This window comes from Arvicanthis niloticus, chromosome 2 (assembly GCF_011762505.2).
Source record: "Arvicanthis niloticus isolate mArvNil1 chromosome 2, mArvNil1.pat.X, whole genome shotgun sequence".
Lineage (NCBI taxonomy): Eukaryota > Metazoa > Chordata > Mammalia > Rodentia > Muridae > Arvicanthis > Arvicanthis niloticus.
In genome coordinates, this window is record NC_047659.1 from 82,368,526 (window position 1) to 82,392,676 (window position 24,151).

The 24,151-nt window shown below is 37.4% G+C and overlaps 1 long non-coding RNA gene across 1 annotated transcript in view; it reads left to right on the forward strand.

Moving 5' to 3' along the window:
• Positions 1 to 23,468, forward strand: part of LOC143441179 (uncharacterized) — a 58,622-nt gene extending 35,154 nt beyond the window's left edge. The window contains exon 3 of the long non-coding RNA XR_013108407.1: positions 21,062 to 23,468. This is a non-coding gene — a long non-coding RNA (uncharacterized LOC143441179). The remainder of the gene's footprint in view (positions 1 to 21,061) is intronic.
• Positions 23,469 to 24,151: the final 683 nt, after the last annotated feature.

Consider the following 24,151-nt stretch of genomic DNA (forward strand, 5'->3'; position numbering starts at 1 on the left):
CCCCCTGTTCCAACAAAACCACTACTTGTCCCTAGAAAGACAGACCATTATTAACCACGTTAGTCCCCAAGCTCAGGGAATAGGGGCGCTGACTCTTCTTTAACTTCTTCAAGCTGATTAAGGGTGTTGATATTTTAGAAGAGGGGTGGGGGGGGAGAGTAAGTTGATAAGCCTCTGATGCTGTGTCTTCACTGAATCCAGATGGAATTCCAGGACATCAGAGGTTTGGGCAGGTCTGCTCAGTATGCTTGATGAGTAGATACACCAAGGCTGTGTATTCTGCAATATACAATTCTCAGAAAAGTTTTAGTATCAAGAAAAAAAAAAATTTCCCACCCCCAGGGGCCTGACATTTTTTTTAAAAGATGTTGGTTCTGAAGACTTTTTTTTTCCCTGCTTCTTAAAATTGGTTGTAGTATTTACATTTCAGATTTTATCCCCTTAGCCTACTTCCTCCCACCACCCAGAAACCTATCCCATCCCCCTCCTCATGCTTCTATGAGGCAGTGACCACACCTACCCCCCTCACTATCCCCTCCCCGCCCTCACATCCCCCCCCCCACTGTGTGTTCATTCATTCATTTTTCATTCATTTTTTTATAGGACCAAGAAACTCCTCTCCCACCTATGTCCGACGGGGCCATCCTCCCCTACATATACCTCTGGAGTCTTGGGTCCCTCCCTATGTGTTCCCAGGCTGGTGGTTTAGACCCTGGGGGGGGGGGGGCTCTGGTTGTTTGGTATTGTTGCTTTCCACCTGGGGTCAATAACCCTTTCTGCTCCTTCAGTCCTCTCACTAAGTTCTCCATTGGGAAACCCCTGATCATATCAGTGGTTAATTGTGAACATTGTCCTCTGAGTGTTTTAGTCTTTGGCTGACCTCTAAGGAGACAGCTATATCATGTTCCTCACATTATGCACTTCCAGCCATCCACAACAGTGTTTAGATTAGGTGGCTGTACATGGGGTGAATACCCAGGTGGAAAGGTCTCCTGATGGCCCCTCCTTCAGTTTCTGTTCCATGTTTTGTTTCCCTATTTACTCCCTTGAGCATTTTTATTTCTCATTCTAAGTAGAACTGAGGCATCCCCTCTTGGTCATCCTTCTTCATGAGCTTCATGTGGTCTGTGGGTTGAGTCTTCGCTAATCCAAGCTTTTGGACTAACATCCGTGGAGATATGTTTGTGTAACTATCTTCTTTTGGGGTTTTTGGAAGATTACTTTCTTGCTTTTTCTAGGTTGTAGTTTCCCTCCTTGTGTTGGAGTTTTCCACCAATTATTCTTTGAAGTGCTGGATTTGTGTTGAGATACTGTGTAAATTTGGATTTGTCATGGAATATTTTGGTTTCTCCATCAATAATGATTGACAGTTTTGCTGGGTATAGTAGTCTGGGCTGGCATTTGTGTTCTCTTAGGGTCTGTATGATATCGGTCCAGGATCTTCTGGCTTTTATGGTCTCTGGTGAGAAGTCTGGTGTAATTCTTATAGGTCTGCCTTTATATGTTACTTTGCCTTTTTCCCTTACTGCTTTTAGTATTTTTTCTTTGTTTTGTACATTTGATGTTTTGACTATTATATGGCGGGAAGTATTTCTTTTCTGGTCTAAACTATTTGGAGTTCTGTAAGCTTCTTGTATATTTATGTATATCTCTTTCTTTAGGTTAGGGAAGTTTTCCTCTATAATTTTGTTGAGGGTATTTACTGGTCCTTTTAGTTGGGAGTCTTCCCCCTCATCTATACCTATTATCCTTAGGTTTGGCCTTCTCATTGTGTCTTGGATTTCTTGTATATTTTGGGTTAGTAGCTTTTTGTATTTTGCATTTTCTTTGACAGTTGTGTCAATGTTTTCCATGGTATCTTCTGCACATGAGATTCTCTCTTCCATCTCTTGTATTCTGTTGGTGATACTTGTGTCTATGACTCCTGATCTTTTTTTTAGGTTTTCTATCTCCAGGATATTGTCCCTTTGTGATTTCTTTATTGTTTCTACTTCCATTTTTAGATCCTGCATGGTTCTGTTTAATTCCTTTTCCCGTTTGGTTGCACTTTCTTGAAATTCCTTAAGGGATTTTTGTGTTTCCTCTTTAAGGGTTTCTATCTGTCTACCAGTGCTCTCCTTAAGTTCTTTGAGAGTGTTATTTATGTCTTTCTTAAAGCCCTCTATCATCATCATGAGAAGTGATTTTAATTCTGATTCCTGCTTCTCTGGTGTGATGGGGTGTTCAGGGCTTGCTCTGATGGGGGAGCTGGGTTCTGATGATGCCATGTAACTTTGGTTTCTGTTGCTTACATTCTTGTTCTTGCCTTTTGCCATCTGGTTAACTCTAGTGCTGCCTGTACTTGCTGTCTCTGACTGAAGCCTGTCTTTCCAGTTATCTAGCTTGTGTCTGATCTCCTAGGGGTCCAGATGTCTCTGTGATCTTTTCCAGCTGCACTGATTACAGTGGTACCTCTAGGATGCCTCAGGATATGGTGCCTCCAAGGTAGTAGTCCAGCTAGGTGTCTGTTGTTCTGGGTGCAGTGTCTCCTCTAGAATATCTCAGGATATGTTGTCTGAAGCTCTGAGTTCATTTGTTCCTCTGTGGATCTGGATTGAGTGGACCTTCCAGTATGTCTCAGGTGGAATCCGGGGTCCACACAACAGCAGACCTGGCAGAGGTCTGATCTAGGCCTCAGATGTGAGAACTAGTTTCTAAGACACTGTCCAAGTTAGAGCACCTGGGATCCCTGCTTCCTCTGGGTTCTTGGAGGTTGGGGACAGAGCTGCCACACAAGATCTGCTTAGTGCTCTGGCCCAGATTGGAAGGAACCAGTGTTCCCGGCCAGGAGTAACTTCCTGGGTCCTATTGGTTCCCAGTTACTCCCTGTTTAGGGCGGGCCCTGCTGTCTGCTTACCTAGGACACTGCCTGAGTTCGAGTGCCTGGGATCCCTGCTTCCTCTGGGTTCTTGGATGTTGGGGGCAGAGCTGCCACCCAAGATCTGCTCAGTGCTCTGGCCCAGACCGGAGGGAACCCCTGACTTTTGTATATTAAGTTGTATCTTTTCACTTTTTTTTTTTTTTTTTGAAACAGGGTTTCTTGGTGTATGTCTAGCTCTCCTTGAACTCACTCTGTAGACCAGGCTGATCTTGAACTCAGAGATCCACTTGCCTCTGCCTCCCTGGGATAAAAAGCATGTGCTACCACCTCTGGGCAATGCAGCCTGTATTCTTCCACTTCGTTGTAAGTGTTTATCCACTCTAAGATTTTTTTCCTGGTGGAGTCTTTAGTGTATTTTATAATGTATGGAATAATATTATTTGCAAATTACTGTTGAGTCCTCATCCCTAAATGAGACAACCATACCATCCTTTCTAAGCCCCAGGGAACATCACCAAAAAAGGAGGTGAACAGATTGAAAGAGCTGTAGGATGGAAAGGCATCCTAAGGACACTGTCTTCTGAATATTTCATTGCCAATGTAACCCTAAACACATTGTACCTATGGCTTCCTATACAAAAGTATGAGTCATGAAAGTCTGAAGACTAATTTCAAAGAAAGTGGTCTGTGGGAGTGGGAGAGAGGTAAGAGCAAGTAATGGGGCAATTGTGTTTAGAATACATTGCATACATATGTAATATTTTGAAAGATTAAGTAAAAATAACAATAGTTGCTAAATTCAGTGGACTATGAAAGCACAAAATTTCACAATAACCAGAGGCTGGAATCATATTTGCCAACTAGGTCAAACTCCACTCTAAAAACTAGGTCAAACTCCACTGTAGTGACTAGACTACACTCTGCTGCATCAAATATCTTTAAGTTGAAGATGAAATTGTCCCTATCCTAAGGAATGTCCTTGGCTTCAGAACTCATAGATCTACTGAACTGAGGATACACATAATGTCTCAAACTCAACTTGTTAGAACTTCTACTACAAATTTGTTTTATTTTCCGACAACCCATTTTGATAAAAGATTCTAATCTATCAAGAGTCTGAGAAATAAATGTTGTAAATATGAAACTCTTTCTCCTTCAGTCTTCATATATAACTATGAACACTGTCAAATCTTCCCTTCTGTTTCTCTCCTAGTTGGCAAATATGATTCCAGCCTCTGGTTATTGTGAAATTTTCTTGAGTCTTCTCTTTCCATTTTCATATTTCCCTTATTTTTTATCTTTCCCTTTAATAATTAGGTTATGACTAGAGCTTTAAACTTCCATTTGAGCAAAATCTCTTTGATATATATTTTACTTTCATAATTTTGTCAAATTAAAAAAATACTTCCTATCTGTAAATTACCAATGATTTCTTACAATGCATATATTCTAAAATGCACAAATGAGTGTGAACAAGTTTTGATACAAAACATAGATATAAAATGTACTGTATTTTGTTAATAGTGATACAAAATGACTGTTGCTACTTTAATACACAGAAAATTGATAAAAAAATATGGTGGAGATGAAACAAACTTTCTATCTTCTCTGATGAGGAGTCAGATGTCCTTTCAGTGAGCAGTTACCTTAAGAAACAAGTCCCTCAATAATGGAAAAGAGACTGAAGGAAAGGTGGTCCAGTGATCAGCCCAACTTTGGATCTTTCTCATGGCAGGGTACCAAGGCCTGACACTATTACTGATGCTTACGATGTGCCTACAGACAGGAGTCTAGCAAGGCTGTCCTCTGAGCGGCCCAACAAGCAGCTGACTGAAACAGATGCAGATACTTATATCCAACCATTAGACTGAGGTCTCCTATGGAGAAATTAAGGGAAGATTGAAGGAGCTGAAGGCGTTGATAACCCATAGGAAGATCCACAGTCCCAACTAACCCGGACTCCTGGGAGCTTCCAGAGACTGAGCTACAAAACAGGGGTCATACACAGGCTGGTCTGGAGGATCCCTGAATATATATAACAAGGACTGCCTGGTCTGGCCTCAGTGGGAAAAAATTTACCTAATCTTGTAAAGACTTGAGGCACCAGGGAAGGGACATGCTCAGAATGTGTGTGTGTGTGTGTGTGTGTGTGTGTGTGTGTGTAGCACCCTCTTAGAGGACAGGGGGAAGAGGAATGGGATGAAAAACTGTGGAAGGCAGGACTGGGAGGGATGGCAATGTCTGGAATGTAAGTAAATAAAATAATTAATTAAAATAAAAGAGGAATAAGTCGTTGAAAACATACATACATACAGTTTTATAAAACTGGTCATGTTATATTTAGGAATATGTATGTATATACATATGAATGTATTAATGAAAAAATTAGTGAAAAAAGAAGTAATGGATTTGACAAAGAGTAGAAAGAGGGATAAGGGAGTATTTAGTGGGAAGAAAGGGAAGGAAGAAGTGTTGTAATTATATAATCTCAAAAAGAAATAAAAGGAGGAAACGCAAAGCATGAAGAAATAAAACAAATGGCAAGTAACACCTCTGCATAAGTTTAATTAGTTATGATCTTCAATATGGAACACAAAATCCTTACTGTGGCTTACAGTACTTAGTCTGATCCGTCCTTTGACTTCAACCTTAGTCATTCTCCATTTTTCGTTGTTGCAGGTTTTTCTGCATCCTTACCAAATGGTAATTTAATTTCCTTAGAATACCATACCACCATATCTTTGTTGGGTTTTGTGTTTAGAATTCACTTTCTTTGGCTTCATTCTCTCCCTGATCTTTCTTTTCTAAAATTGACCTTTAATTTGGTAGCAATATTCAGTAAGGTATTATCTGTGTCATCACCTCCTGAGGACACACCTCTCTGAAAGTTTCAATTGCCTATAACATCTACTGTTACTGCATAGTATACATTTGTTGCAAATTGCAATTGTACATCTTTTGTGATCCGTGTAATTTCCCAGAGGGAAAGGGCTGTATATTTCCTGAGCTATGTACCTTTTGTGTACAATAAACAGGCTCAAGAATGCACTCACACAGTGGATTCTCACTACATACATCTTCAATTAATTGTGTATGTGTTCAGCTCTATCTAAGGTGAATATTGTGAATGTTATTTATTTTTAGAAACCAATACTTTCCCATATAGTATGAAGCTTTATAATTACTAAGCCATAACCTGAGGTTTTTTTCTGACTTTTTGAAATAAAAATATGAAGGAGTAGCTTATTTCATTTTTGACATCTAATTCTGTCTATCAATGTCCACATGCAATATTTCACTCTCTATGTACAGGAGAAAATAAATTTACAAATTAAAGTTGAATGTTTGGCAAACTATGTAATAGAGATGATCTACTGTGACTATAAAAATAAATACTTGTAGTCTGATTTTGAATGACTCCAGATGTTTCAGTGTGGCATGTTGCAGTGAAAGTTTCTTCCACATTACCACTGTCACAAGTAATTTGCTGTATGTACAGCTTTAGGTTGCATTATACCTGAAACTTACAAAAGAAAATGGCATGGGCTTACAATGGCAAGGATGTAAGTCAAATAAAACATATGGATTGAGGAAATGAAAGAGTTTTAATCCAAATCTAAACATAATGGTAAAAGCCACATCTTTTCTTGAAGCATGTAAAAATGCCACAGTTTTTTGATCATTTTTATTATTTTATGGAATTTAAATATGTGAATATTTCTGTTCCATAACTATTTTACTTCAAATAACCTAACATCTGTTTGTAGTCTCTTCTTTGACTCGTTACGGGCTCATAAATTGAAATGGAACAAACCGAAGTAGTGTGATGCTATGCTGTATGATTCTTCAGGCCTTTTGTGTGAACAAACACAGAAGATTTTTTCAATCAGACTACGGTCTAAAAGTAAACCCTAGAGATTTGGTTGTCTTAATGATTGGCATTGCCTCTTCCAGATCCCCTCTTCTCACCACAGATGGAAAGCTGCTGGAAACTTATTTGTCTCATTAGTTGCCTTGAGATTTTGTTTAAATGTTGATTATGATTCAGTAGGCTTTTGGGGTAGCTAAACATCATGTCCTACGTTTCTAAAAAGGTCCAGAGAACTCTTTAGGTTTCTAGTCTGGGAATCTCATTTTGAGCACAATAAGCATAATAGCATTAAAAACTTAGGACTTCAGAATATGGGGGCAATGCATTTTCACTAGAGTATTAGCTGTTGAATAGACTAATCATCCTTAAAGTTGTGCATAGGAGAGGTGAGGTCACATTCTCTCATAGTCTCTGAAGGTGTTTTCTTTTCCCTTTCAAATATAAATTGCACTTGTTAATATCCCTGATTCTATAATATTTGAAAACATTAGGTTATCTTTGATTGCTTATTCTACTTATTCTGCTATTCTCAATGTTCAGTCATCAATATAACATATTGCAAATATATCCCTTTGCCTACTACTTTTGTCTTTGTAACTTCCTCATCATTAATGAACATCACTAACATTTATTAATTTATAATATGTTTAGATTTACAGTCACTATCTCATTTAAACTTTAAGTACACCAGAGCTGGAGAGATGACTTAGTGAACAACGATGCATGGGAACCTGAGTTCCCATTATTAAAACCTATAGAAAGCTAGACATAGCTACACATCTAGCTACAATTTCTATACTATGGGAAGCAGAAGGTCCATGGGACTTGTTGGTTGCTAGGCAGCTCCAGATTCAGTGAAAGATTGAGTCCAGGACACTGGGTTGGTATATTCAAATGTTATTTGAAAACTGTGAAATGAATTGACATAAATTTTATTTTATTTTATTTTATTTTATTTTATTTTGGTTTTTCGAGACAGGGTTTCTCTGTGTAGTCCTGGCTGTCCTGGAACTCACTCTGTAGACCAGGCTGGCTTCGAACTCAGAAATCCGCCTGTCTCTGCCTCCCAAGTGCTGGGATGAAAGGTGTGCACCACTACCGCCTGGCTAACATAAATTTTATATAAGTCATTTGTTGCCCTTTATGATAATGAAACAAGTCACAAGGGCATAGAAAAAGGACTTCTTTAAATTATGGAGACTTCTAATATAGTGCTAATGACAAACATTGGATTTTGTCAACTTGATGTAATGTTATCACTATGGTTACAAATTTATTGAACATGTAAGGAAGAATATGAACTCTGGTAAGTTCTATAGATTTTTCTTGTTAGGAGCCGCGTGAGCGTGACAACATTCACCATTACAAGATGGTGAGGGCATCCTGTGCTCCCACAAGTAAACAACTAACTACGCAGGTGCAAAAGGCAAAAAGCGCGCCAAAGTCACTGCCCATCCCGGGGCGTATTATGGGTAATGAGTGAACAGCCAATCAGAAGTGAACACGCCACTCTAGGGTACATATAGCAGTGCCTTTTCCGGGCTTGGGGTCTTTCCACTTCTGCTGATACAAGAATAAAGCATCGCTGTGGTAACCACCCGAACACTGCCTCACATGTCTCTTTCGCGGGCGAAGGGGACACGGAGGGGCTCGGAACATTTTCTAGTTCCAATATTTTTGGAAAATACAGGAAATGCCTTCATCTTGAATAACAGACTCTTGAATCAGGGACACATGTCTAGATCATGGTGTCAGGAATTAAAGGAGAGGTAGAGAGAAGTAGGTTATAAAATGAATGTTTTTCGTGGAATATGTTTCTGTATGACAAAATATGAAGACATTTTGTGACTAGTGAGGGTGAAACACCATGGTCTTCATGATCTTTTTACTTCTCATTAACCTATTAATGTTATGCCATCTGTCCATGAATGATTATAAGCAACCAGAGAACCATGGACCAATATTTGATGTGATGCTAGAGATACAAGGAAGGCTTTGTGGTGTCCTGGTATTTAAGAGGATAAAAGTATGCTAGAACATGATGCTCTATGATTTAACTGGGAAGTTAATGCAAGTTGAGATGTATCAAGGTGGAGTTGTAGCTCAGATGTACAACAAGGACAACAACAAGAACAACAAATCATCATGAATTTTTTGGCTGACAGAGCATAACAATACATTGTCCAATCTCATATCACAGAATGGACAAAGAAGTATTAGGATATTCATATACACCAACTTCATGAAAGATAACAAAGAAATCAGTTTCAGTATGAAGAATTTTTTGGCACTGTTTAGTTACTACTTAATGATGACTTGTACATAGTTTTTAATTTTGAGCTGTGTACTCACCTTAACAATCACAATTACATAACAAATAACTGTGGCATAGGCTGAAGAAGATGAGAATAATGAAGAAGAAAAGGAGGAAGAGGAAAAAGAAGAGGAAGAGGAAGGAAAAGGAAAAGGAGAAGAGGGATAATAATAATAATAATAATAATAATAATAATAATAATTAATAGTAATAATGAAGGCCTGTCTATTGGCTTTGACACTTGCCATTGAGTGGCACACATTTTTCATGAATACAAATAACTCCAGACAAGTTCTTATTAGACCTGACATCATATTGTAAAAAACAGCTTATATATAGTGCAATTAAGTATATTCCATCTTGATATCTCTCATCTGTTATAAGTTTTTACTGAATTTTTACATGTCAAAACTCCAATTTTATTTTATAAAAATAAATGTTTATAATTATATAATAAAAAGCAGAATAACAAAGAACCAATGGATGGGGATACTCATTTACTAAGCTGAATAAAAGGGTCTTTTTGAAAGTCTTGTAGATTTTTGGTTGAGATTGGAACTTTGACTCTTCAGTGGTGAGTTTCTCAGTTCAAGCAAAACTCTGTAAAACACATAAATGACTTGAAGGTTATACACTGTATTTTTGAAGACAAGAATTAATTGATTCTGAGCTCAATTTAAGTGTTTTCTAAATAATGACAAAAAGTACAAGTTGGCATCTCAAAAAATCTGTTCATTAAAAAATCAGTTCTAACTCATAAATTTTAGGATATTACAATTTGGAAGGTATTACTCTAAATTTTGAATCCTCAATCATCCGTGGAATATAGCAGTTCTATCATTTGAGGTTTCTGAAGCATACTGAAATTACTATGTTGTTTAACTAATTGTCATTTCTACCAAACAAAGCTAAAGTAATGCAATGTACCAAGACTGTGTTTATAGTCTAAGGCACAATACAACATATAGACCAGGAATCAATCTAATTTGATTGGCCCAAGTTTTCAAGCAAGTTGGGCATCACAGACATCCATCAATCTGTTTAGGACTTAACATTTTCATGTTAAATCACTGTTGCTAGTTCAAGACAATTCTTTGGATAGATAGTGATGTATATAGTCTTTGAACAGGTGATCTCACTTTCCCATCCTTCTGAAAGGGAAGAATCTAAATTCAAGTCTTGACAGAGAGTGGTAGAGTACAGACTTTTTTTCTTCCTTCCTTCCTTCCTTCCTTCCTTTCTTTCTTTCTTTCTTTCTTTCTTTCTTTCTTTCTTTCTTTCTTTCTTTCTTTCTTTCCCTATGCTCATGCCATAATGTGAAGGTCAAAGAACACCATGTTTGAGTCAATGTTCTCTTTCCATTATGCAAACACTTGGGACTGAACTCAGGTCATTTTTATTCACAGGAAAGCACCTTTAGTCAATAAGCAATTCTTTGAGACATAGACCTTGTTCTCTCTCTCTCTCTCTCTCTCTCTCTCTCTCTCTCTCTCTCTCCCTCCCTCTCTCTCTCTCCCTTCCTTTCTCTCTCTCTCTCTTTCTTCCCTCCCTCCCTCACTCCCTCCTTTCCTTCTTTTTTTCTTTCTTTCTTTTTATTTGTAGTATGTCTGGTAATCTCACTTTATCATTTTTCTACTTAGGGTATTTGTATATGAGTTCAAAGATATTTGAGAATTAAATCCATTAATCTCTCATGATGAAAATTTTTAAAAATTCTGATTTTATCATATTCTTCATTTTTCTCAATTTTAAGATAAATTTATACTTGCAAATACAAATAAAACTAGAGAAGCTACTTTGAAGACTGTCTTTATACACAAATTCCCATGGTGATGATGTTCACACCTTATGTAATTACAAAGCAATGGCAAAAAGTAAAGAGCTAAATTTTATTAAACAAGCATAAGAAATTATTTAAATTTTTGTACATTTAGATTATTCAAAACCAACTTTAATAAGGGTTCTTACATGCTTCAACCTTCCTTCTAGCCCACTGACTAAAGATAAGGGAGAAGAAAGGTTGATAGGAAACAAGGGATATGGACCTATTTAGAAGTCATTCTTGGTGTGATTCTAAACTTGAATCAGTAGGGACATTCCAGTCTAATTGGCAAACACCACACAAAAAAACAGTAGCAGCCGCTGGATCCAGAAGAAACTGTAAGGCTCTACCAAATTAACATTAGTCTAAAGAAGTGTCAAGAAGCAGCTGGAAAAACTTGAGTTTTTCTTTGGTGCATTTTTTCTGTACAAAGTCACAATGAGCAAAGATCATCGCAGACCAACAAAGTGTTGCAAGGCAAATCAATGCAAGAATGTCATTAACTATCTTTTGAGTTACAGTTATCCTTTTTTCAAACACCACACATACTTTTAAGTATCTGCCTCAGCAAAAATAGCCTCTTATAAGACAGCACCCAGAAAAACATCACATGACACATCTGAGTCTCCAAAGAAACCAGAAATTTACACTTTAATATTTCATTAATTTTCTTTTTTGTTTGTTTGGGGTTTTTTTTGTTTTTTGTTTTTTGTTTTGTTTTGTTTTGTTTTTTCGAGACAGGGTTTCTCTGTGTAGCCCTGGCTGTCCTGGAACTCACTCTGTAGACCAGGCTGGCCTCGAACTCAGAAATCCGCCTGCCTTTGCCTCCCAAGTGCTGGGATTAAAAGCATGCACCACCACTGCCCGGCCCATTAATTTTCTGTTAGTGTCTTTTTTTTTCTCCAGAACTTCATACTTCATTTAGAATCTTACCTGGCACTTGTGTTTCTTAGTTCCTCAGTCCTTGTCTTTCTTGACTTTTAATATTTGATGATATTCTTCACTTTTATATGTGTCTTTTAGAGATACTTAAGTCTTTCAATGTTTTGTGTCAAACACATCAAAATATTCCATTATGTTTTCTCTATTTGGTGTTTAGATACCTAATATTTAGAAAGTAATGCCCTGTTGCTGATAATAGTAATATTGGGTGTTATCTTATAGTGGCTTTTCTGTTTGTGGGACATAAGATCTCATGGAATGAATCTGACGTACCTTGAATTATTTTATTACACTATGTTTGCCTTGAATTTGCTATTATCTTCCTACCTCTGATTTCTGAATACTGGGATTACAGATTTATTTCATGCTTGGGTTACTTCATTTTCTGACACTGAATTTTACTTTTTCTGGAATTTACCTTGGCATGAGCCATAAGATAAAAATAAATTTATTAGTTTGTCTCCAAACATACAAAAAAAATTTGCCACTACCATTTGTTGAAAGCTCTGCTCTATAAAAATGTTTAACTGCATTTGTGACTAACTTTTACCATTCTTGCATACCTTTTGATAAATATTCTTGAGAAAGTCCAGAAGTTTAGAGATAATTTAATAAGCACAGTGATTTCCAAGACTGAACTACTTCTTTTTTCAAAGAACGAACCAAAGGAACCTCTCACATAAAATTCATTTTAAAAGAATTTTAATCTTCTGCAGTCGTCTGAACCATTGCACAACTCCTTTGTTAATTCTGAATTTTCCACTGTTCACTTGGAGGGAGGAAAGCACAAGTTGTTTTATAGTCAAATCCAAATTCCAAATTTAAAATATTTTGAGTTAATTAATTCTGAAATGATACAAAATTACATTGTTTTCAAAAGAATGATATAAATTTTAACATCAAATTCATAACCGAGCTATGGACTGAGAAGAAAATGTGAACATAATACACATACATATATTCACACACACACATTCACACACTAATAACACAAATATAAAAATGTTAAAGTTCAATGTGTGCTTTAAGCTTTAGTAACATTTCTTTTACAAATGTGTGTGCCCTTGCATTTGGGGCATAGATGTTCAGAATTGAGAGTTCGTCTTACTAATTTTTTTCTCTGTTGAGTATGAAGTATCCTTCCTCATCTTTGGTAATTTTGGTTAAAAGTCGATTTTATTCTATATTAGAATGGCTACTCCAGCTTGTTTCTTGGGATCATTTGCTTGGAATTTTTTTTCCAGCCTTTTACTCTGAGGTAGTGTCTGTCTTTGTCACTGAGATATATTTCCTGTATTCAGCCAAATGCTGGGTCCTGTTTATGCATCCAGTCTTTTAGTCTATGTCTTTTTATTGGGGGAATAGATTCCATTGATGCTAAGAGATATTGAGGAAAGTTATTGATGCTTCCTGTTATTTTTGTTGTTAGAGGTGGAATTATGTTTGTGTGGTTCTCTTCTTTTGGGTTTATTGTAAGAAAAATTAGTTTCTTGCTTTTTTTGGGGTGTAGTTTCCTCCTTGTGTTGGAGTTTTCCATCTATTATCCTTTGTAGGGCTAGATTTGTGGAAAGATATTCTTTAAATTAGGTTTTGTCATAGAATATCTTGGTTTCTTCATCTATGGTAATTGGGAATTTTGCTGGATGTTTTAGCCTGAATAGGCATTTTTTTTTTTCTCTTAGGGTTTGTATGACATCTGCCCAGAATCTCCTGGCTTTTATAGTCTCTGGTGAGAAGACTGGTATAATTCTGATAGGGCTGCCATTTTATGTTACTTGACTTTTTTCCCTTACCACTTATATTCTTTCTTTGTTCTGTGCACTTGGTATTTTAATTATATGATGGGAGGAATTTCTTTTCTGGTCCAATCTATTTGGAGTTTCATAGGATTCTTATATGTTGATGGGCATGTCTTTCTTAGGGAAGTTTTCTTCTCTAATTCTGTTGAAGATATTTACTGGCTTTTTGAGTTGGGAATCTTTGCTCTCATCTATACCTATTATTCTTAGGTTTGGTCTTTTCATTGTATCCTTGATTTCCTGGATGTTTTGGGTTAGGAGCTTTTTGCATTTTTCATTTTCTTTGACTGTTGTGTCAACACCAAACCCAGACACTATTGCTGATGCTTTGAAGAGCTTGCTGACAGGAGCCTGGTATAGCTGTCCCCTGAAAGATTTTTGCCAAAGCCTGACCAATACAGATGTGGATGTTCACAGCCAACCATTGCACTGAGCACAGGCACCCTAATAGAGGAGTTAGAGGAAGGACCAAAGGACTGAAGGGGTTTGCAACCCCATGGGAAGAACAACAACATCAACCAACCAGACCCCCCTCCCCCCAGAGCTCCTATGGACTAAACCACCAACCAAAGAGTACACAAGGGGGAACTCATTGGCTCCAGTTGCATATGTAGCAGAGGGCAGCCTTATCTGGCATCAGTGAGAGAGGAGCCCCTTGGTCCTGTGGAGGCTCTATGACCTGAGTAGGAGAATGCTAGGCAGTGAAGCATAAGGGGGGGGGGGCATGCTCAGAGAGGCAGGGTGTAGGGTGAGGGAATAGATAGGTTGTGGAGGGGAAACTGAGAAGGGGGATAACATTAAAATGCAAATGAATAAAATACCAATAAAAAAGTTAAAGTAAAGCAGAATGCAATAGTACTATTATAATTGCATGAAAACCAAGATTGAAATAAATACACCAGTCTTAAGGGTACTAGTAACTAACTGTTGAGATTGTGAGTGACCAGAAGTAAGTTCAGCATGGTCTCCATGTTCTTTGGGTTTCAAGTTCTCCTCATCAACTTTATCTCATTAAGCTCATCACATAAGCTTGAGGATATAATCATTATTCTCTTTCATATAGAACACAGGATGGGGACTGGAAAATGGCTCAGATGTTTACCATTCTTATTGGTTTTGCAGTGAATCTAGGTTCAATTGCAGCTACACCAGGTAGCTTACAATCACCCATAACTTTAGTTTTAGTGAATGTCACACTATCTTTTAGCCTCTATGGGCACTGTCATGGACATGATGCACTTACAGACAAGTAGACGCTCTCTCTCTCTCTCTCACACACACACACACACACACACACACACGTGAAATAGATTTAAAACAAGATAAATGACTGTACTTAACTTTTTTAAATGTTCACTGGTGATTTCAGGGACTTGAAAACAGAACTTTTATGAGAAAATCTTAAAATTATTACTAAACTGTCCTCTTGTGGATTTTGTTGAATAAGAACACCAGGTTACTGCTTTTTTAAGATCACTGAGAATAGGCAATAGTTAGAATGCAGGGTAGGAGAACTGTGATTACAAGTGTTGACAATTAAATACTCAAATGCTTTGGCAGAAGTAATTGATAATAATGGTGCACTTTCAAGAACAGACTCAGACTGCCTGCTTAGATTCTGATAATCATGAATGATATGTTGTATCAATAAGAAACATGGATTGGAAAGAAAGCCAGCTCTTCAATTGAATCTATGAAATGGACACATGGCCAGGTGAAGGGTGATAAATGAATGACAAGGTTACATGTGGTGAAGAATGAACTGGATTTGGTTAAACACTGAGCTAAAAAGCGGTAAATTTACATTTATCAAAAAAAGAGTGTTCCCTCCATTTCTAAAGAATGAAGGTAGAGGGTGTTCTAGGACATGCTTCTTATATCCAATATTGTATGGCATGCTCCTGGACATCATGTTAAAAATTCAAAAATCAGTGAACTTGGTGTGGGAACTTGACTGCTCTACCTCTTCTGTCTCCTTCTTGTTACATGCTGAGTAGCAAAATTCTAAGACCCAATATTCACAAAAGAGTGTGTCAAAAGAGGACATTCAAGAAATTCAAGGGAGGGAACAGGAATGGGTTGGATTAGAAAGTGGGCGGGAAAGGAGCACAGGTATGAGTGTTCTGTACAGGCATGAAGCATCTGTTGGATGGAGAGCAAGCCTTGGATTGGTTATGAGCCTGAGGGGTGTGGGAAACCCTTCAGGTATTTCGCTTGATAAGGCTGACAGTAAAATGTCTTTAATCACAGTTTCTTAAGGCTCTCTCTTTTCATGCTTGTTTCTGCTCTTTTAATAACTTCCTTGCTGTGATGCCATATTTAGTAGGGGGGTGTCAACTGTAATTATAATGTTTTCAGTGAAAGTTCATTGTGGCCTTCCAGTCTGGGCCAAAGCACTGAGCAGATCTTGGGTGGCAGCTCTGTCCCCAATCTCCAAGAACCCAGAGGAAGTGGGGATCCCAGGTGCTCTAACTTGGGCAGTATCCTGTCTAAGCTTAAGCACTGAGCAGATCTTGGGTGGCAGCTCTGCCCCCAATCTCCAAGAACCCAGAGGAAGAGGGGATCCCAGGCACTCTAACTCGGGCAGTATCTTAGGTAAGCAGACAGGCCCGCCCCAAACAGGGAGTAATTGGGACCTACAAGGACCCAGGAAGTCACTCCCGGCCCTGAACACTGGTTCCTTCCAGTCTGGGCCTGAGCACTGAGCAGATCTTGGGTGGCAGCTCTGCCCTCAATCTCTAAGAAGCCAGAGGAAGTGGGGATCCCAGGTGCTCTAAATCGGGCAGTATCCTGTCTGAGCTTGAGCACTGAGCAGATTTTGGGTCCGAGCACTTACCCCAGTAGTTACACCCACCCCACAAATTCTGATACAACCAAGAAAATAGGAAAGACGGGCTCCAGTCAGGGACAGGGCAGGTAGCACTAAGGAGATACAGATGGCAAAAGGCAAGCACAAGAACATAAGCATCAGTAACCCAGGGTACTTGGCATCATTAGAACCTAGTTCTCCCACACAAGGAAGTCCTGAATTACCCATATCACTAGGAAAGCAAAATTCAGATTTAAAATCACTTCTAATGATGAGGATAGAGGACTTCAAGAGGGACATAAATAACACTCTCAAAGAATTTGAGGAGAACACAGGTAAACAGGTAGAAACCCTAAAAGTGGAAACACAAAAATCCCTTAAAGACTTACAAGAGAACACAACCAAACAGGTGAAGGAATTGAACAAGACCATCCAGGACATAAAAATGGAAGTAGAAACAATCAAGAAATCACAAAGGGAGACTACCCTGGAGATAGAAAACCAAAGAAATCAGGTGTCATAGACACAAGCATCACCAACAGAATACAAGAGATAGAAGAGAGAATCTCAGGTGCAGAAGATATCATAGAAAATATTGACACAACTGTCAAAGAAAATGCAAAATGCAAGAAGTTCTTAACACAAAACATCCAGGAAATTCAGGACACAATGAGAAGACTAAACCTAAGGATAATAGGTATAGATGAGAGTGAAGATTCCCAACTTAAAGGGCCAATAAATATCTTCTACAAAATTATAGAAGAAAACTTCCCTAATCTAAAGAACGAGGTGCCCATAAACATACAAGAAGCCTATAGAACGCCAAATAGACTAGACCAGAAAAGAAATACCTCCCGTCACATAATAATCAAAACACCAAGTACACAAAACAAAGAAAGAATATTAAATGCAGTAAGGGAGAAAGGCCAAGTAACATAAAAAGGCAGACCTATCAGAATTACACCAGACTTCCCACCAGATACTATAAAAGCTAGAAGATGCTGGACAGATGCCATACAGACCCTAAGAGAACACAAATGCCAGCCCAGGCTACTATACCCAGCAAAACTCTCAATTACCATAGATGGAGAAACCAAGATATTCCACGACAAAACCAAATTTACACAATATCTTTCCACAAACCCAGCATTACAAAGAATAATAGCAGGAAAGCTCCAATACAAGGAGGGAAATTATACCCTAGAAAGAGCAAGACAGTAATCCTCTTCCAACAAATCCAAAAGAAGATAGCCACACAAAGATAACTTCACCTCTAATAACAAAAATAACAGGAGACAACAATCACTGTTCCTTGATATTTCTTAACATCAATGGACTCAATTCCCAAATTAAAAGACTTAGGCTAATAGACTGGATACATAAATGGGACCTAGCATTTTATTGCACACAAGAAACCTACCTCAGTACAAAGACAGCCTCTACCTTAGAGTAAAAGGCTGGAAAACAATTTTTCAAGCAAATGCTCCTAAGGAACAAGCTGGAGTAGCCCTTTTAAAATCTCCAGCCTGAGAACACAAAAGGAGGGACTCATGGCTCCACCTGTATAGGTAGTTGAGGGTGGCCTTGCCAGGCATCAGTGGAAGTGGACAGCCTTGGTACCTTAAAGTTTGGATTCCTTAGTGTTGGGGAATTTCAAGAGCAGGGAGGTGGGAATGAGAGGATGGTGGGAGCACACCCTCATAGCAATTGGAGGGGGGTAAGGGGTTAGGCATCAGTGGAAGTGGAGGGCCTTGGTGCCTGAAAGATTGGATTCCCTAGTGTTGAGGAATTTGAGAACAGGGAGGCAAAAATGGGAGGATAGTGGGAGCACACCTTCATAGAAACGCCAAGAATTATATGGATTAGACATGACAGAGGCAGGCAGCCAGAAGACTAGATCCCAGAATTCAAACAAACAATTATCTTGATACTAAAATTTGTTTTGAGAATTGTATATTGCAGAATACATAGCCTTGGTGTATCTATTCATCAGGCAAGCTGAGCACACCTGCTCGAACCTCTGATGTCCTGTAATTCCAGCTGGATGCAGTGAAGACACAGTATCAGAGGCTTATCAATTTACTCTTCCCCCAACTCCTCTTCTATTATCTCAACACCCATAATCAGCTTGAAGAAGTTAATGAAGAGTCAGTGCCCCTATTCCCTGGGCTTGGGGACTGAAGTGGTTAATATTGGTCTGCCTTTCTAGGGAAAAGTAGTGGTTTTGGTGGAACAGGGAGGATTAGCTAGGACTTATTGCATAGCCATAACTTACTGGTAGAAGTATGTATAATTGTTATTAAGATGAAGTTATAATTTCTTAAATGGTACAAAATTTACTTTGATTTCAAATTTAAGGTTTTTATTGGTACAAGCTTCTTATAAATATAAAAGTGAGATGAATATTGTTACTATCATAGGCATTGCACCTGTATAACACATTTAGAAATACAAGGCTTAGACCCAGTCCTTCTTTAACTTTTTAAAACTTATTTGAGATGGTTATACTGTGAGTTAAGGGCCTATAGCAAATTCATGGCTTCATGGCTTTGAGTTTATTGTTAGGGAGTTTTCTATATTTTCTTTAGAAATAGCTGAGAGGAGTTAACAGACAACAGCCCAGATAGCCTTACATGGATAGTTGGTTTTCAAAACATCAGAAATCCACAGAATTGATGTTACAAACATTTCTGTATTAATGTTCATTTTGATTAGAGACCTGTCTGCTCATGACAGCTTCCTGTCTTGGATTCCAAGAAGAAATTGAGCATCTTTGGAGTTACTCCAGTTGTGGTGAGACAGCCACTAGGCAAGAATTGCCTCTTTCCACCTACAGACAAAATATTGTCCAGAAAAGGACACACTTGCAGAATAGTCGACTGATTATATCTGCCAAGCAGAGTAATCAGCCCTTAATAATTCTGCAGCACTAAGGTCTGTCAGATGATCCTGGGCCAGAAGGCTAAAGATCAGATGCTCCAACATTCTGTAGTATAGGGACTGTCCAGGTGTCCAGCGGTCTCTATAAATTGGCTATGTTTTAGAAGCTATGCTTTGTGCTTCCCATAATCTCAGTTAACTCAGTCATTCTGGATTTCTGATGGGGTTGAAAACTTATAGTCTCATAGCCAATCCTTGCTATTTACTTTGAGAGAAAACATTTGAGAGGATGGTTTTCAGCTGACATTTATTCTAAAGCCAAGTGAAAAAAAAGCCAGTCTCAGAACTAAGTCTTTTATTTAGGAGAGATGACAGAGGTTCTGTTTAGTCAACAAAATGATGGACTGGGTATTAGGTCTATCTTGCACCTTACTGACATAAATTAGTATAGTTATGCTCTAACTGTATTTTGAGAGAAAAGTTTTATTTTAACAGGAAGGGTGATATGTAGGAGGAGCTAAGGTGGGAGAAGTACAGAGAGGAGGAGTAACGGGAGGAGAAGGAGAGGAGGAGCTAGGTGATGAGAGAGAAAGAGGGGGTGGGGCAGACATGGAGGTGGATATTCACATGTCTCTGCCAGTCAAAGATAGTTGATATATCTAGATTGGTTATTAGGTTACACTTCTGATTGATATTGAGCATTACCAAACTTATAAAGCCATTGGTTAACATTAAAAAAATTGTATAAAAGCAAAAAGGAGAAGGGGGTATGGGATAGGGGTTTTCTAGGGAGGGGAAATGGGGAAAGGGGATGGCATCTGAAATGTAAATAAAATATCCAATAAAAAATAAATTTTAAAAAAAGAAAGTTCATTGTGTGTACATTTACACTATCTATACATGCAGATAGTTTGGACTAGATTTAAGGTCATGCTTTCAACTCTGCCACTATGTAGGACTGAATTTGAGATGCGTCTAGTATGCTACCCACAAGCTGAATGTTATACCATGAACACTAATGGAATGTTTGCTTCTTGTGATGATATCTCATATAATAGTTTTTATACATTGTAGATCCTATTATGATTTCATAGATGCAATATTTGGGGACTTGTTTAACATCATAGGACAGTTACAAAGCAAAGGAGCTATGGATTGAGCTATATAAATTGATTCCAGAGAACATGCACTGTGTGTGCTTCAAAGGCCAGAATAACCGCTGCAGGCCAGTCTAAATGGCGGTGTGATAAAGAAATTGAGGCAACACAGCATTTAGATAAATTGCTAAGATGACCATAAAACATGTAAGAGAAAGAGAATTGAACAGTGTGTTTACTCTTATCATTTGTGAAACCAGATACCACAAATGAGAAGGAACAAGCCCTAACTTTAGGAAATAGTTTGAACTGTTAGGGAAAAAAAAAAAAACCAATTGAAACAGACCCAAGAAAGCCATTAAATTTTTCCTTTTCTGTTCTGAAATGGTTTGGTTCAAGTTATAAATTTTTTTGCCTCAGCTCTCAAGGGTGATAGTACTAGGTTATTGTGTGGGCAGGTTGAAAGGACATACAGCCATTTCTTCTCCAATGGGAAATCATTTAAAACTTACAGTAAAGTAATAGAAGAATTGGATACAGTAGTTGCCAAATCAAATTATAAGGAATGTTTTAGTATCAAAATTTACCTGTATTTTTTTCTGGCAGGAAGGCCAATATTAAGATCTATGAGCCTGTGTGCACCAAAAATGTTTTATTGGTTTTGCAGAAATTCTGACTCATGGTGATTCTATCCTCCTGAGATCTTGGCTGAATTCAAGCATTTCTTCACAACAGCTGTGAGATCTGCATGAGATGCCTCTGTGCACAGGCAAGGTCAATAAGAAAGCCAATGTGAATGAAAGCTCTGATTTGTTTACAGTGTAGCACACCTGAGAGTTCTGTACTTTGGATATCAAAGAAAATGTTTCGATCCTTCCATCCAGAACATTAACTGAATTTATTAGACAAGATAATCTTGATGTCTCAAATCATTGCTGAGTTTTGTCAAATCTTTGTCTCAAATGAGCTGAATATAATATTTGGTCTTCGTTGATTTTTAATTGTCTGAATTCATGCTATTATTGACATCATGCTATCTTTTGAGGGATGTGTGACTTGATTTTGAACCATATAACTGACTTCCTAGACTGGAATTTCATAATCTCCAAATTCATTAGGAATTAATAAGAGTATTCATGTTCATAGATCTTAAATCATAGATTTCTTTTTAAAAAAATTTACATATTAAAGTTCTAGCTATTCTTTTCTGTGCTGTCTTTTCTGACCTAGAGTAAGCACTAAAATAGTTAACAATTCAGTTTGTGAGGCAGAGATCAACAGAAGAGAGAAAAGAGCCACAGAGAAGTATCCGACTAGCTGGGACATTGCTCTACCTAAAACTTATAACAATTAAAATAAGACAATTGATGCTCAAAGAATTTGAACTATACTACTGACATAATCAGATTTCCTTAGCTAGATAGGAAATAATGCAAGATCCCATTCATTTAACTCACTAAGACAGAGATGCAGAGAGTGAAAGGGCTAAGTTTGGGCCAAAGTTTGCTTTTGAGATTCATCAATTTGCACAAAACATAAGAGTCTGCAAGGGCTTCACTAAATTTTATTAACCACCTACATGTACCCAACTTTCAGATATCTATTAAGTGACTTGGTTATGAAGGGACAACACTGCTTGTTTCATGGTGTGAGGGCAATTTAATTGAGGAAGCCATTTTAGTATCCATAATAATAGCTGCTAGTACAACCTTACACCAATGAATTACGTATTGAGAGTCTGGAAAAAAACACTCTACCTCTGTTCATATATGACAGAGGGCCTGCTGCAGATCAATATTACTTTTCTATAAATAGTGCTAAAACTATATTGAGTTCTGTGCCACAAAATTAGCAAATATCAGGTCCAGTTAAATTAAAGATAAATATAAAAAGCAAGAGTATAAACTTTTAGAAGACAATGTAGTAGTTAACATTTTTAGCTAGAAAAGTTATTTTCAAAACAGGTATAAAATGTTTGAGTGATAAAGGGAAATATTGGCTACACTAAAAATTAATGTTTTCTATGGATCAAAAAGCATTACAAGAAGTTTTTGTCTTGTTTTTAAAGAAAACAAAAGCCTAAACTGAGAGACAATTGCTGTAAAACACTCATATATCCAATCAGAAAATATACTTTAAATTTCTGCCAATCAGAGGGAGTGAAAATGAACTAGATAAAGAAATGTCTTTCAGCCTCCTGGCAAGTACTAGAAGTTAAAAATCATTGGCTGCTGTCACAAACCCATCAGACTTTATAAGCATAACAAGAACATTTCTGAAGTTTAGGTGCAATGAGATAGCTCACAATCTATGGAGACTCTACATTTGCACACTTTGGGTAAACAACTTCACTTTGCCCAGTGATATTAAATATGTGTATTAAATGTCACAGTAGTGTGATCAAGTGTTCCTTTTCCTAAGCATATAACCTAGAAAAAACACATGGTTGTGCAATGTGAGACACATAAAAGACAAGAAATATATCAGAGAAAACTGGAAAGGGAACTAATTATGTTAAGCAGTCTAATTCATAATTCATGTTATATTTTCACAATGGAATAATATAGAGCAATAAAATTAATAAACTATAGCTAACAATCATCTGCCTTAAGAAATATAAAAGAAATAAAATGTTTAATTATGGAAATCAAGTCACAAGCAAATACCTATAGTCTATTTTCATTTAAGTAAAATGTTAAAACAATCCTAACTAAACATTCTCATGGTTCAAGATACACAAATGAGTAATAATGACCATGAAGGAAAACAAAGGATTAACATGTTCAGAATCACAATTCTTGAAGAGAAAGAAAACAGGGCATGAAGGGATTTGGAGGGACCTTGTGATGTTATACTTCTTAGCCTGAGTGCTATATCCAAGAAAATTCATTTTATTTTTCTCTTTAAACTTATATGCATGTATTTTCAGCTATTTTGAATGCTGGCTATAGTTTATAATAATACAAGATTGATATGTGATTAGCATATGTTTATAAGCTCATTCAAATTATCTACTTTCCTTATTTTTTTTTTTGTATCTGCAGTGCATAAAACATGTATTTCTCTAGATTGTTAAAATTTTAAATAAACTTTTCTTTTTCGTTCAACAAACTGGTCTATTTCTAAAAAACTGTTATCAATATGTTTGGTCTCAGGGCTGGAAACATGGCTCAGAGATCAAGAGCACTGTTGCTCTTGTAGAGGACCCAGGCTCAGTCTCTTGCATCTACATGGTGGCTCATATTCATTTCTAATGGCAGGTCCAGTGGATCGATGTCTATTGATGTCCGCAGGCACAAGACATACAGGCAGTACACATGTACTCATGTAGTCAAACTCTCCCTCCCCAAACACACCATTTTTAAAAAAACCTGTTAAACTTTTGGTCTCTACTTCTAAATTTCTTGAATATTACCATTCAGTTGAAAAGTACTTATTAATTATTCATCATTTCTAGACTCTGAAGAAAATATCTATCTAAGGCATACTTACTGTGTTTGAATAGTCGTCAGTCCAGAGGTGAAGCGATGCTTGCATGTCTTAGTTTAGTGGTTTTGGAAAAAAAAAAGTACTGTATTTTTGTAAGTAACTTACCAGATTTTTTGTGTACAAATAGATGGAGAATGCATTGTTAAACATTGTGTTTTAGTGGCCCAGTTTCACTGCCCTTTGAATTATAACCATTGTGAAAGTCCAGTGACAGTGTATGCTGTTCCGTGACCTTGGAACACACGTTTTTTTTTTTTTTTAACCTGAA